This window comes from Rattus norvegicus, chromosome 5 (genome assembly GCF_021556685.1).
Source record: "Rattus norvegicus strain SHRSP/BbbUtx chromosome 5, alternate assembly SHRSP_T2T, whole genome shotgun sequence".
Taxonomy (NCBI): domain Eukaryota; kingdom Metazoa; phylum Chordata; class Mammalia; order Rodentia; family Muridae; genus Rattus; species Rattus norvegicus.
In genome coordinates, this window is record NC_141538.1 from 142,588,014 (window position 1) to 142,600,299 (window position 12,286).

General features: G+C 45.6%; 1 long non-coding RNA gene across 1 annotated transcript; it reads right to left on the reverse strand.

Moving 5' to 3' along the window:
- Window positions 1-1,130: 1,130 nt before the first annotated feature.
- LOC108351142 (uncharacterized) lies at window positions 1,131-3,280 on the reverse strand. Its single transcript, XR_015621447.1, has 4 exons — window positions 3,095-3,280; window positions 2,605-2,695; window positions 2,127-2,207; window positions 1,131-1,767 (listed from the first exon to the last, which is right to left on the reverse strand). It is a non-coding gene; the product is annotated as an uncharacterized LOC108351142 (long non-coding RNA).
- Between the last annotated feature and the right edge of the window lie 9,006 nt (window positions 3,281-12,286).

Sequence of the window (12,286 nt, forward strand, 5' to 3'; positions counted from 1 at the left end):
GTGTGTGTGTGTGTATGCTAATGTGTGACTGTCATAGCTGTACGTATTTTTACACGTTAGCCATCCAATATTGGGCTACACATAGATTCACACTGTCTTGAGCTCTGGCGTGTTTCCACAGGATCTTCGGGCCCTCCCTGGTTCACTTGCAACCTCTTGTTCCACCCCCTCCCATCGACGCCATCCGTTTATCCAGCACATGTGCTTAACCTGTAAGCTCGCTGGCCCGGACCCCATGGGAACCAGCATTACCAGCTGCAGTACCACACTTATTTACAGCTTTTTAACCTTCCCTTCTCCTCATTTCTAAAATTACTGAGAACAGGCTCTTTCTCTACCTCCTGTTTCCATGGGGCTCCTCCATGCACTTGTAATATATTTAGATTGCTCTGTGACATCCCATCTCCATCTCCCCAGATTACTATTATTGTTTTTTTTTAATTCGAGTACATCAAGCACATCCTGTGCTGAAAAGTTCTATGACTTTTGATAAACTCATATAGCGCTGTCTCAATCGCATGCAACATGACTCGGGGCATTTCTGTTCTTCTCCCTTTGCTTCACCCGGCCAACCCTTCCCCCAGACAGCTGCAGCCACTTGTCCCTTACCCTTGCTATAGCTTTGTTCTTTGCACAGTGTCATCAAGTCGGGATCATGTAGTGTCTATTTTTTCATAGCTTCTGTCATTAGCAATACACAGCTAAACTTCATCCAACGGGGCATGATGACACATGCCCGTAATCCCAGCGCTCAGGCTGCTGATGAAGTGGTCAGTAAGTGTGGGGCTAGACCTGGCTATATACAGAGACCTTGTTTCAAAACCAGGCTGGGGCAGCAGGAGCAGGAGGCAGCAGATGAGGTGGCTCCGGGTGTCACCAAGCATGACAGCCCGAGTTCAGTTCCCGAGACCCACTAAACAAATAAACCAACAAACACAATTTTAAAGTAGAGCTGATAAGAAGGCTCAGAGGGTAAAGGTGTTTGCCACTAGGTTTGATGACATAAGTCCCAGGAACCCATATGGTGGAAGAAGAGAAAGGACTTCCACAGTGTGTCCGATGACCTCTACACAGGTGCCCACACACATAAACTCACTCACACAGATGCCACATATATGCAGTCATACAGGTAAATACACAAACCTCTTTTGGATTATAGATTTTTAAATAAATGTTTTTTTTTAAATCATTGATTTTTTTATGCTGTGGTACGTCAAGCCTTTTCATGGCTAAATAGTATTCCATTATAGGACCAAACCACTGTGTATGCATGAATTAATCTGCTGAAGGACACTTGGATTTTCCAGTTTTGCTGGTTGTAAATAAAGCTGCCCTGGGTGTTCATGGGAAGACTGTATTGTGGGGAACAGCAGAAAACTGTTGGCAAGGCTACAGTCAGCCTGTGAGTCCTCCAGAGGGCATCTACAGCCAGTCTCTGTGAGTTCCTGTTGCCTGGATCCTCTCTGGCACAGGGGACTGAACTTGTATTCATTTATTGTTTAACTTGTCCATTCTGAGAGGTGTGGGTATTCCTACAGTCATGTCTGTGTTCTGACTTCAGCCCTTTAGGGACAGAGGATGACTCCAACTGACATCTTTTTATATGCTTTGCTAGAACTGCCTTCGTGGAGGAGACGTCTGTGTTAAATCTTGTTGTCCAGTGAGGTAGCTCAGCTGGTGAAGGCACCTATTGCCAAGCCCAAAGACCAGAGTTCAATCCTTGGGACCGACATGGTAGAAGGCGAGAATAGACTCCAGCACGTTGTCCTGTGGAATGATAGTGAATTTATGGAAAATGTAAATGGCAAAAATTTAAAGACTTGTTATTTCAGATACTAGCCTTTTATTAGATAAATATTTTTTTAAAAAATTTTCCCCGCAGCAGTGCATTTTACAGGGCAAAAGTTATTAATTTTGATAAAATCCAACTTATCAGTTTTTTTATTTCACGGATCATGTTTTTTGGGTGTTATATCTGAAAACTCATCACCAAACCGAGGTCACAGATTCCCCTCTCATAAGTTTGGTTTTGATAGATAAATGCTTGCGTGTTATGGTTTAGTTGTCCCGCCCCTCCCCACCCCCCAAAAAAGATAAGTTCTACTTCCCAATGAATGTGAATTTACCTGTAAGCTGGTTCCTTCTCTGCAGGGCTGGTCAAGTTAAGATCAGTTCACAGATATAGGTCCTCAGCCTACATGGTGTCTCTAGAAAGAAGACGGGGCATGTGAACTTGGGGCAGCGATCAGAGTATGGGGCGGCATCTGCAAGCCAAGGGCCACCAAGATCTGAAGTCAGCTAGAGGCACATCCTCCCTGACTCCTAAGTCCTCCGGAAGAGTCATCGCTCTGTAGCCAGATCCCTGTTGAACAGCAACTTAAGGAAGGGTTCGTTTTGGTTCGCTGTTTAAGGGACCTTCCATCAAGGTGCACAAGGTGGGAGGAGGAACTACGGATCAGGGGAAGCACACAGCCTCCACAGACAGGAAGTAGGGAGCGGTGGATGCTGGTCCTCAGCCCTCTTTCTGTCTTTCACTCGGCATAGGATTCCAGCCCACGGTATGGTGCTGCCTACATTTAAGTGGCCTTTCTCTTATCATCAAACCTTTCTGGAAGTGCCTTCATACATGTTCCCAGAGGTGTCTCCATGGTGATTCCAGGTCCCATCAAGCCTGCTGACCTTTGGGATTTCCGGTCTGCAACAATAAATGTCTGTTGTGTTAAGATTCCTGATGACAGCACCTTATGAGATTTGTACACGCACATGAGAGTAGTGGTATTTCACCAGAGGCCCTAGAGGCCGGCAGACCCTGCCCTGACCCCTCTCAGGGAAATGGGGGGGGGGAGGAGTTGGGGGGGCGGGTCTGGCATGACGATGGAGACAGATGCGTCGCGCAGACTGAAGGAGCTAAGGAATAGCGCTGTATGGCATTTTCTTCCTCTGTAACTACCTCTTGAATATCTGGCCATGTCTTGTAAATCCTAAGTACTTCATTAATCATGTTCCAGTAGGAGAAGACTTGAACAGGGACTTTTTCTGGGCCAAATGTCTTATAAGACAGTGCCTGTCCCATGATTGCACTGCTCGTTCTTACCTTCCTCGGATCTGACTCACAGTGTGGGGCTGCGGCGATCTCAATGCTCGGATCTTCTCTCACATCCTCAGGGAAACAGCGAGTCTCTCGTCCTTGTCCTCGTCCTCGGGGGAAGGGGCAATCCTATGAGAGGGAGCAACGTTCAGTTGGATCCCCGTAACCACGCCCCACATCTGGGCTCCAACTGCCCCAACCTGTGGGGGTTCAGAGGAGACCTGGGAGGGACAGGAGGTGCAAAGAAGGAGAGCAAGTCTGTGTTCTGATCAAGCTCTCAAACTTCAATTAAAACAACAACAACAACAACAAAAGACAAGAAGGCAGGAAGGTCACCCAGGACCCAGGACCAATTTCACTACGGTCACCACCCTCCCTATAGCCCTAAACCATAAATTGCAGGTATAGACTAATAAGAACAGACAGCGGGAGACAGGAAGCTATAAAAGTGATAAGGAAGGACAACTGGCTAGGTGTCCCAGAGGGTATAAGAGGGCTTGATATTCCTGAAATATTCCTGAGACAGAGGGTGTGTAAGCCTCTTGGCTCCGGGCAGCAGTCGGGGAACTATGTAGGATGTGATCTGTCCTGAACTTGAATGGCAGGCAATAGGCTGAGGGCTTAACTGAAACATCAAAAAAAAAAAAAAAAATAGAAATGGCTGGAGGATGACTCAGCAATTATGAGCACTTGCTGCTCTTACAGAGGAGCTAAGAGTTTGGTTTCCAGCACCCAGGTCAGGCAGCTCACAACTACCTATAACTCCAGTTCTGCCTCCAACATCTTCTTCTGGACTCCATGAATACCTGAGTTCTCTCTCCCTCCCTCCCTCCCTCCCTCCCTCCCTCCCTCCCTCCTTCCTTCCTTTCCTCCCTCTCTCCCTCCCCCGCCCCTGAGACACACACACACACACACACACACACACACACACATATAATTTACAATTTTTAAAATAATTCTAAATATCAAAAAGGAAGAACAAAACTAGCTTCCCTGTACATGAATCCCTTTTAGCTATTGCTGCTGCTGTCCATGGTGGATAGACTCCAGGTTCTTCAGCCTTTGAACAAGATTGGCTCCACCAGTGGTTCACTGGAAAGCTTCTAGGCCGTCAGCTTCATACCAGTCTGCATCCTTGGCCTCCCTCACTCCTAACCTTTTGCATTAGCAGCTACCAGGCACCCTAGCTCAGCTGGTATGGGACATCGTGAGACTGCAGCCCAAGGCTGTGCGTTTTCTGTTTGAGACAATGTATCACACTCTCGAATTCATGCCATTGGTTTTCTTTCTCTGAGGAACCCTAAGTAACAATTGTCTGCCCCTGGAAGGGACCACCATTCCTGTTTCTATGACCATGGCTAAGCCTACTCTAGAGTATTTTACAAGCATGGTCATGGAACACATGCCATATATATATATATATATATATATATATATATATATATATATATATGTTCTTTTTTTCGGAGCTGGGGACCGAACCCAGGGCCTTGCGCTTCCTAGGCAAGCACTCTACCACTGAGCTAAATCCCCAGCCCCTATATTTTTTAACATGGTCCTTTACCCATGTGGCATCCCTACACTGATCCATATTGTCAGACAGGACAGTAGTTTCTTCTATCCTTTGCTGAGTAGTCAAGTTTTATTAACATATTACAGTCTGTTTATCCACTCCCCTCTCCGAGGATCACTGGGTTGCTTCCAATTTGTGGCTATTATGAATAAAGCCACTCTGAATATTCTCCCACAAATGAGGCATGTGTTTAAATGAAGACACAATTGTGAACATATGGTTAAATGCACAGTAGAATTGCCAGATCATAGAGAATGTATGTGTGTGTTTAACTTAACACGAAATCCTCAAACTCCTCTTCCAACATGGCAAAACATTGACAGTCTCACCCCACCCCCACCCCAACCACCACCACCACCACCACCACCACCACCACTACCACCACCATCTTTAACTGTACACCCATTGCTCCATGTGAGCTCACCAGACTCCAGTGGGTAACTCTCAACCCATGGCCACACACATGGCCCTGGTTTCTCTGACTGAGAAAAAAAAATGTGTAAGAGAGATTTTTGGGGAGGAGGTAGGATGCACAGGGATGGTAGGGAGGCGAGCAGGAGAGCTGACAGCATGCATTGTGAACATCTGTGTAACTGTCTAAGAAGAATTTTAATTAATAAAGAAATAGTCACAACTGTTCTCTTTGAGTTTCTGTCTCTTCACTTTCAATCTACGTATGTCCTTAAAGGTAAATTGAGCCTCTGGTAGACAGCGGTTTAGATATGGAATGTCCTCCAAAGCTTAGGAAGTTAAATCATTGGGAAATGTCCTTGGAGGAGATAGTAGGGCTCTGGGCCTGTCTGGCCTTTTGCTTCTTAGTCACCATAAGGTAAGCAGGTTTCAGCTATAATTCCCCTGCTATCATAGGGTTATGCTTCATCACAGATGCAAAGGCAATGGAGCCCAGCGGTTACGGACCAACCCCTCCCCCCAAACCATGAGCAACATAGACCGTTCTCCTCATTAGCCATTTGCCATAACAATGGAAAGCTAACACAGCAACACAAAGTGAGCTTTTGCTTTGTAAAAACCCATTCCGTTTCTACATGCATTTTGATTGGAGGATTTAATCCATTTATGTTTAAAGTAATATTGGTCAGAAAGGACCCACTGTTATTTTGTTGTTTTCTGATTGCTTCGTAGATATTCTTTCTTACCTTTCTCTCATCCACCTTCGTGTTTAAGTTATTGTATGAGCTGCTCTGTTTGGATTTCTTTTCCACCCCTTGTGTACCTTTCTACAGGTTTCTGTCTGCACAAGAGCCTGCCATCTCAGCCTTTAGCCCATTCTGTTTTTGATGTCACCGTTTATACCTTTTCATGTTGTGTATCCCTTACCAGCTTCTCACAGATATTACTATTTTAAGGGTTTTGTCTTTTATTCATTCTCCTGAAGGTATATGTGGTACAAGCATTAGTGTTTTCTGGGCTTGAGTACATGCTTACATTTGCCAGTGAGTATTATACTTTTCTGTTTTCACGCTAGGAATTGGCTCCTTTTAGTTCAGCCTGAAAAACTCCCTTTGGCATGTCTTACGAGGCAGGCTTGGCATGGTGAGCTCTCCTGGCTTATGTTTACCTGCTGAGTCCACAGCTCTCCTCCTTTTCTGACAGATTGCTTTGTTTGGACATAGTATCCATCGCTGGTGGTCGTTTTTCTTTCCAGGACTTTGAACATATCAACCCGTGCTCTCCTGGCCTAAAACTACGGAACACTCAAGAGTGTGTCACCCTTGAGCGGGGCCTGTGCACCTCTTCTGTGTGTGATGCTCAGGTTGTAGGCCGTGTGTTTCGGCATGTCTTACCCTCAGACATATTCTCTTGCCTTTTATTTGTCTGAAACTATCATGCGGCCTCCTGATTTTCATATGGTATTTCTACTTTGTATAGAATTTTGGGGGGCTGGGGATTTAGCTCAGTGGTAGAGCGCTTACCTAGGTAGGGCAAGGCCCTGGGTTCGGTCCCCAGCTCCGAAAAAAAAGAACCAAAAAAAAAAAAGAATTTTGGATGGGTTAGGGTTTTCTTTTAGAATTTTCTTATGTGTATATGTGCACCTGAGTGCAAGTCCGTGCACCAAATACGCACGGTGCTCATGAAGACCAGAAGGCAGCATCAGGTCCCCTGGAAATTGGAGTCAGAGGCTGTTGTGAGCCTCCAGATGTGGATATCGGAACCGAACGTAGGTTTCAATCCAACAAATGTTCATAGCCCCTGAGCCATCTTTCAGGTCCCTTCTTTTAGCATTTTAATCATGACGTCATCTGGCCCAGCTGTTTGTTATGAGAAACATCCTTGGCCGCTTTTCATATATTCTGTCCCCCTCCCCCGTGTTTTCTGGGAAACGAACGTTGATGACCCTTTATATGCTTTCTTGTTGTAGACTTATCTTGTTGGATACGTGTTGCATTGTGTGGATATGTGGCCTGGCGTGTACTTTTGCTGATTGGTTTATTTGTTTTGTTGTTTGTTTGTTTAATCAAATTTAATATTGGGAGATGGCTTGGTTGTGTAAAATGTCTGCCATGCAAGCTTTACGACCTCCGCTTAGAATCCTGTATAAAAGCAGCCCACCTGCATCCCGAGAGCAGAAGGCTGGGAGGGGCCAGAGAGAGACAGGCAGATTCCTAGAGCTCACTGGCCAGCCAGTCCAGTCTAACTGGTGAAAGCCAAGTTCAATGAGAGACTTTATCAAAGTGATGATGACGACGACGACGACGATGATGATGATGACGACGACACCGTCGTAGGGAACAACTAAGAAAGAGACCAACATTGACCTCTGACTTCCACCTACATTCATACCCACACATGTAAGTGCACACATTCATATGAGCACACATGCAAAAATTATTTAACCAAGTATTTGAACATGTGTTCCTGACCAGCTCTTTTGCTTTCTCTATTGGGGTCGCCAGTGTCACACAGATCTCTCTGGTCCTTTGAGCTGTTTCCAGCCTTTCCCTCCAAGCTCAACAGGAAGCTCCATTTCTTTCTCTCTCTCTCTCTCTCTCTCTCTCTCTCTCTCTCTCTCTCTCTCTCTCTGTGTGTGTGTAATGTCTTCCAATTCATTAATATCATCTCTTCCTTTCTAATAATTTTTTCCTTTTACCTTTCAGATATTTTTTTCCTAGAATTTAATTTTGATTCTTTTTTACAATGTTATTAACAATTCTCTCCTCAAACTCCCTATCTCTTCACATACTAAATACAGCCGTTTCTGTAGATTTGTCGAATGTAGCATAGCTATCTCATTGTTCCCTGTCAGCACATTCAGGATGCCGTACATCAAACATCTTAAACTGGACCATTTGTAGGAGCTTCAAATGCTCAGCAGGACTTGCCTCCTCAAAGATGGTGTCTCCTGGCTGTGGAAGAAGCTGGTTACCTACCTTAGGCCTCTTTTGTAAATGGACTGTCTTAGTCAGGGTTTCTATTCCTGCACAAACATCAGGACCAAGAAGCAAGTTGGGAAGGAAAGGGTTTATTCAGCTTACACTTCCACAAAAGGAACTTTCACCAAAGGAAGTCAGGACAGGAACTCACACAGGGCAGGAACCTGGAGGCAGGAACTGATGTGGAGGCCATGGTGGGGTGCTGCTTACTGGCTTGCTTCCCCTGGCTTGCTCAGTTTGCTCTCTTATAGAACTCAAGACACCAGCCCAGGGACAACACCACCCACAATGGGCCCTCCCACCCTTGATCACTAATTGAGAAAATGCCTTACAGCTGGATCTCACGAAGGCATTTCCTCAAGGGAGGTTCCTTTCTCTGTGATAACTCCAGCCTGTATCAGGTTGACACAGAAAACCAGCCAGTACAATGGACTAATACTATTCATGAGGTCTCTGCCCTCAAAACCTAATGTCCTCGAAGGCCCATGGCTGGTGATTAGATTTCAGTGATATTCCCTGTGATGCAAATATTTGGATCCTAGCAGTCCTCTTGGGTTACTTTCAATCTTTAGAACATTTGTCAGTTAAAAATTGACTTTATTTGTGTGTGTTTATGTATGCATGCACATGACCCCCCACACGGGGGGGGGGATCCCCCTTCCAGGGATAAGTCCCCTTCTCTCTTTGTTTCCGAGGCAGTCTCTCTTGTTGCTTCAGTGCATGGCTTACTCCAGGCTGGTCGGTCCCTTCTCTTGTCTTTCCATCTCACCACAGATTGCAGATGCAAGTGTCTGGTACCCTCCCCTTTCGCCACTGACCCCAGGGGTCAAACTCAGGTTACCAGGCTTGCTCACCAAACGCTTTTACCCACTGAGCCATCCCACCAGCCCGTCACTTTGTTTTTAATCAATCGACTTCTCCCTTCATGGGGTTAGGTTTTCCTATCTCTTCGTACGTCCAGCAATTTTTAAAACTGTGTTACTCATATTCTGGTAACTTTATCTGGATAGTGTCGAGTTCTGTTCTGGAAGGTACTTTTGGCCTTAAAGGAGATTGACATTAGGCACTGTGAAAGCAATAGGCTTGGTTTTTTTTGTTTTTGTTTTTGTTTTTTTTATAATGTTTCTTTAATGAGGTATTAAAAGCTGCACTGTCTTGCATTCTTTTTTTTTTTTTTTTTGGTTCTTTTTTTTTCCGGAGCTGGGGACCGAACCCAGGGCCTTGAGCTTCCTAGGTAAGCGCTCTACCACTGAGCTAAATCCCCAGCCCCGGGGTTTTTTTTTTTTATAAGTTTTTTTTATCTTTAATTTTTTTAAAGAATTAAGAAAATTACATAAGGTGGAACATATATGTGCGTGTTCCATGTGCTTGCCTGGAACATGCAGAGGCCGGAAGAGGGTTTCTGACCCTCTGGAGATGGAGTTCTAGGCAGCTGTAACTGTGTTGTGAATGTTAAAACTGAGCCTAGATCTTCTGCAAGCGTAGCAAGTGGTCTTAGCCACGAGTCACCTCTCCAGCCCCTTCCTTTTATTCCTAAATTGACCACCAATCTTGAAAGGTGCTTTTTAATTCTAGGACATGGCCTTCTAGGTTCCAACGCAAACCTCGAGGTCTTTCCTAAGGTCTTCCCTTCTTGTCTGATGGGATCTAGACTTTGCCCCCTGTCTCTGTGATAGAAAACTCAGTTCAGTCCTCTTCAGAACTCCAGATATTTTTCTCCATAGACTTTTTTTTTTTTTTGGAGCCTCACCTCACACATTCAGAGTTTAGGTGTCAGACGAGGGTTTTAGTGGAATCAATGCATGGATTTGGGGGCTCCCTCGTTTCTAGGCTTTTGCCCTTTGGCTTCCCAATCTTCCTGGAGGCCAACGTCATCATCAGCATCTGCCCCAGCTCCTCTAGCAACTCCCCCCCCCGCCCCCCACCACAGAGACTGGCGAGTGCCAGGTGACAACCTGGGGGAGTGGCTGTCCACCACGGTGACTCCCTACAGGCAAGGGTCAGATACTTACTTTATGCCTAAGCTTGAGCATTTTCAAGCCATTGTTTTTTCCTATTTTCTCCTGAATTCATGATTAATATCAGCAGGTGAGTCTGTAGATCAGCCTGGTCCGTCTTCAAGCCAAGACGGAGATCTTCTAGGTGCTTGCTTTTAGGATGAAGATGAAAGCCTACCTCAGGATGCTTCCCCTCTGTGTGAGAACTAACTAGAACGTGTATCAGCCCATTTACCTCAGTTAAAACAAGATGCCCAAGGCTGAGCAACTTATAAAGCAAAACGGGTTGTTTTACTGAATCCAAACAGCATGGCGACATCCTGACAAGGTAGCCCCATCTGTGTCTCAACATGGCTGAGAAATAGCAAACCGGAGAAATGACGGAATAATGCTATATAACTAAGGTCAAATCACAGGGGTGGCGTCGTCAGATGAAAGTTTGCTCTTCGGATACTGATTTAGTCTCAAGAGACCTAGAGCTTCCAAGAGTTTGGCAGTGACCCCAGGCCTAATTCCCTCGCGAAGTCTCACAAGACTCTTCCCATCCAGGCTCTACCACCCCGAACACACCACACAAAGAAACTCTCTTCCAAAAACCACAGAGTGTACTCTCCTCTGTCCCCATTATGACAGCTTTGACCCTTTCGTTCGTCAAGGAGCACTAGGCTAACTTCTCTCCTTCCTTTCTCCATCTCAAGCCCTAAGATCAAACAGTCTATCCCCTCCCCAATTCTCTTTTATCTGAAATTCCGTCGTTGGGAAAAAGGAATGATCGTAATACATTTACACTCTGAATAGGAGAGCAAAACTATAACAATCTCTTTATCGAGTCCAAACATGTTCTCCAAACAGTAGACTGTATGGCCCAGAAGAAATCACCATCCAGAACTACATTCGGACATTTTCAGGAAAATTGGCATCATGGGACTGGGTGTCAGAGATCGTGTCTTCTTACAAAGCTGGCTTCTTATCTGATATTTAAGGGTGAGGGACATTAGTCAATCAAATCACTAGGTACAATGAACATCTCTTTTTTGTTTTATTTCCATGTGGAGACTTTTTCTCTGGGAACTTTGATGTCTAGGGACACACCCCACTGGTTCTGGGAGCTTAGACAGCATCGCCTGAACATAACCACCAGGGACAAGGACCAATATGTCTTTGTCTGGGGCACAGTCTCTGGGTGGAAGCAGATTGGACCTCAGATCACCTTCGGAGGAGTCAAGGGCTCACTGCTCCTCATTGGGTTGTGTCCTGCCTGGCTAATATCTATTTACTCACACAGGCCTTGCAAAAGGTCACTGTCTTTCCCCAGAGGTGCTAGTTTGCATGTAATGGAGCTTCAAAGTGACCCTCTTCTCCTCCGGTTCAACTTAGCCTCAGCCAAGCCAAAGGACCGAACAGAATATTCAAGCCAATATACACTGGTTAAACTCACACTGTTTCTTTCTGAACACAGGCTTTTCCTGTAGTAAACTCTTCTCTGCAGCGAGCATTGTGTCCAGATGCCTGCCTTCCTTCTACCCAGTAGGACTCAAGGCCCAGCTTAAGCATCCTGGGTTCCTTTCCCAACATCCCTCACCTCCACTAATCAGTGTCAGGTATCAGAGTCAGTTATGGTTTGATTCCCCTCTTTCAATATTTTAGAAACATGATAGTGCTTTGGACAAGACACTTCTTGTCTTCCTGTAGAAGCCACAAGGTCATAGTCGGAGGAGGCTGCTTTGGTGAATCCTTCGGGCTGTTGATTTAGTCTCCCTCCTTTCTGCTTGACACTCCTCAGACCCTGCCTTCCTTCTTAAGATCACCTGTGTGGTTACAGACAGCCACTGGGGCTGTATGTCTGTCCATATGACAGCTAAAGAAGAAACCGGGAGGCTAAGGTGGGGAGGGGGCTGTCTAGCTTACCAGATCCTTCTCGTGTCTGTGTAAATATATGAGAAGGCCATTCCTTATGTGAAGCCAACCCCGAGTAACTGAGGCTCCACCGGCCATGGTTTCTCATTTATACACATTGCTGGATGTCAGTTGTCAATACTGTCACGTGTTTACTTTGATTGTGTGTGTGTGTGTGTGTGTGTGTGTGTGTGTGTGTGTGTGCACGTGTGTCAAGTGTCTGGAGGTCAGATGATAGTTCCCTGGAGCCAGTTCTCTCCTTCTGCCATGTTGATCCCTCAAACTCAGATAATCACTCTTCGCTGCAAGTGCCTTTCCCTGCTGAGCCACCCACCCAGCC